This window comes from Mus caroli, chromosome 14, assembly GCF_900094665.2.
Source record: "Mus caroli chromosome 14, CAROLI_EIJ_v1.1, whole genome shotgun sequence".
Lineage (NCBI taxonomy): Eukaryota > Metazoa > Chordata > Mammalia > Rodentia > Muridae > Mus > Mus caroli.
In genome coordinates, this window is record NC_034583.1 from 101,082,449 (window position 1) to 101,086,304 (window position 3,856).

Sequence of the window (3,856 nt, forward strand, 5' to 3'; positions counted from 1 at the left end):
AAAAAAAAAAAAAAAAAAAAAAAAAAAAAAAAAAAAAAGCATCTTCACTAAGTGGTGCTGGTCTAGTTGGCTGTCTGTGTGCAGAAAAATGAAATTAGACCCATATTTGTCACCTCTCACAAAGCTCAAGTCCAAGTAGATCAAAGACCTCAACATAAAACCAGATACACTGAATCTAATAGAAGAGAAAGTGGAAAAGAGCCTTGAACTCATGGGCACAGGGGGAAGTTTCCTAAACAGAATTCCAATGGCTCACACTCTAAGATCAAGAATTAATAAATGTAACCTCTTGAAACTGGAAATCATCTGCCAGGCAAAGGACATAGTCATTAAGACAAATGGACAACCTACACACTGAGAAAAAAATCCTCACTAACTTCATACCTGACAGAGGGCTAATATCCAAAATATATAAAGAACTCAAGAAGCCGAATATCAAAAAATAAAATGACCCAATCAAAAAATGGGATATAAAAATAAACTGAGATTTCACAACAGAGGAATCCTGAATGGCTGAGAAGCACCTAAAGAAATGTTCAAAGTTCGTGATCATGGAAATACACAGCAAAAAACCCCTGAAATTCCACCTTATATCAATCAGAATGGCTAAGGTCAAAACCTCAAGTGACAACTTGAGGTGAAGATGTGGAGAAAGAGGAACACTCCTCCATTGCTGGTGGGAATTTCAAACTGGTACAACCACTCTTGAAATTAATCCTTAAGTTCCTCAGAAAATTGGGAATAGATCTACCTGAAGACCCAGCAATCTATCTCTTGGGAATATACCCAAAAGATGCTCCACCATGCCACAGGGGAACATGCTCCACTGTGTTCATAGAGGTTTTTTTTGTGATAGCTAGAAGTTGGAAACAAGACAGATGTCCCATAATAGAAGAAATGATACAGGGAATGTGGTTCATACACACAGTGGAATACTACTCAGCTATTAAGAATGAGGACATAACAAAAATAACCAGTGATGAAGAGGGTCATGCATTCTGGAAATAATCTAGAAGAAATGGACACATTTCTAGATTCCTCTATACTACCAAGGTTTAAACATGAAGATGTTTGCAACTTAAACATATCTATAACAAGGAAAGTGATATAAAGAGGCCAACCACTCCAGCAGTCTATGGCTGGGTGGATTCAAAGTAGAATTTTAATGGACTTTCAGCAATGACCTAAAACAAATAATTCTTATATTGATGAAAAAAATAGAACAAAACAAAAGAGCACTTCCAAGATACTTCTAGAAAAGAAAATGAAATAAATATACTAGCCAATCTACAAAACAGAATACAATAATAACGGCAAAACATTACTGTCAATAGACCCGATGGTAATAAATCCCAAAATGCTCAATAAACATTTTCTAACCAGAAAGAGGCACACAGAAAAACAACCATGAGCAAATAGGCTTTATCCCTGATATGCAGTGATTGTTCAACATAATTAAGTAAAAAAATGTATAAGTCATATAAACTGGCCTCAATATAAAAGTCATATGATTATTTTAATTGATGTGGAAAATAACATCATGAGTCATAGTTAGATTAAGAATATACACACATACATAGCTCAATATACACGTATTCATATTCATAGCTCAGTATACACACATATATACATACATGCATACATGCATACAGAAATATCCTCCTGATATGTGGAAAAAATCAGGTATTTTTAAAATCAAGAATGAGACATAAATGAATATTAACCCCATTCATGTTCAATACCTTGCTTAAAGTATTAGCCAGGGTGAGAAAATCAGAGAAAAAGCAAAGGAAAAGAGAAGTTAAAATTATATCTACAGGGAATACATTTTGCATAAGAAATGGAAAAGACTGATAGAATAATTCTATAAGGAATCAACAGTGTCAGCAAAGTAATAGGGGACAAAATAAACTTAGAAAAGTCAGCAGAATCTCTATGTATCAGTTTCCTTGTGGTGTTAAGAAGTCATAGTTCCATTGTAGTCACCCACCATCTCTGGCATAATCTCTATCCCTTTGAAGGATGAACATTCAATAGTTTCTGTCGTTTCTGATTATGTTTGTTGTGAGCAGTTGCAGGTATTGTGTGTGTGTATGGTGTGATGATACGTTATTAGGAGTCAGTTTAATATCATGTATGCTCGTCCTACTCCAGAGTAAGATGCTGTTCCACTTTGTAACTAAACTTGTATCTTTCTCCCCAAACCCTGGCTACAATAATAATTTATAGGTGTTCTTTTACTCTCCAATTAAGCATTTTGTGTTACTTCTACACTACCTTTTTTTTTTTACAATGTCTAGCTACTTATTAAATACATGAATATCTATGCTACAGAGTAAATGTAATGCTGACTGGAAGTTTCTTTAGCCAAATAAATTAGTTTATTCCTAGTTAGTATAGCCTCTGTAAATATTCTGGTAATGGGCATAGGAAGCTGGGCTTTTTGCCAAAAGATCACATTATGCCCTCTACAGAAGTTGCTTTTAAATTCTGTTTTGCCTTTTTACTCTTATGATCATGACCTCTACAGTCCAGGGTGGAATTATCACTACTGTCTTCTAAACACATACTAGGCAGACTCTTTAATATCTACTTATAGTACTTGATGCTTATCTAATCCAAAATTACAAAGACTTCCTCATTCCTCCAAAACCCAATATGGTCAGGTTCTTCATAGCAACTGTATATTCTCTGTTGCCAAAATCTGTATAATTTACTTTTCTGTTGCTGTGATAAAAACACAATGCACAAAAGCAACATATGGCAAACTTTACTTGAACTAACATTTTCAAATAGATAAGAGACACCATTATTAGGATGCATACAGCTAGTAGCAGGCATGATATTTGTAGAAGATTGGAGAAAGGAAAGCTCAAATTTAAAGCCAGAAGCATGAAACAGAAAGACGAAAGTAAAAGCAGTTTGAGGCTATATAATCTGAAAACCCACTTAAGGCCATACTCTCCCAAACTACCCTGATCTCAAAAAAGCACCAGCAACCAGTGTGAAGGGTTCACATATCCAAGCCTGTGAGAGATAGAATATGATATAGATTACCTTTTTACTTCTGAGCACTCTGCACTCTCTTAACTTCCTTAATCAATACCTTTATAGTTAACATTGATCTCAGCACTGCTCACCTTAATCACCACACACTGGAAATAGAAGGCTCTCTGATGAGGATATAGAGATACAATAATCTATGTGTGTAAGGATAAGCTCTCATGAGTCAGTTTAATTCTATAACCAGTTAGGCATGTAATAGTATTTGGTTTTGTCACAGATCTATGATTTTTCTAGACACAGGTCTCTTATCTTTTACTAAAGCAAGATGTATTAGCTAGGGTTTTTTTAGAGGAAGAAAACGAATATAATGCATACATATTCAGCTGGCCTTACAGGTATTCCAACAGTGGCTATATCCCAAAGGGAAAGGACAATAATCTGGTTATTGTTTAGTTCACAAAGATGAATTTCTCAGCAGGACTCAGTCTATATTGGAATCGCAAAGAAATATTTTATTTTTTCTCTTTTTTTTTAAAATTAGGTATTTATTTCATTTACATTTCCAATGCTATCCCAAAAGAACCTCCCACCCTCCCCCACCCACTCCCCCATCCACCCACTCCCACTTCTTGGCCCTGGCGTTCCCCTGTACCGAGGCATATAAAGTTTGCACAACCAATGGGCCTCTCTTCCCAATGATGGCCAACTAGGCCATCTTCTGATACATATGCAGCTAGAGACCCAAGCTCCAGGGGATACTGGTTAGTTCATATTGTTGTTCCACCTATAGGGTTGCAGATCCCTTTAGCTCCTTGGGTACTTTCTCTAGCTCCTCCATTGGGGGTCCTGT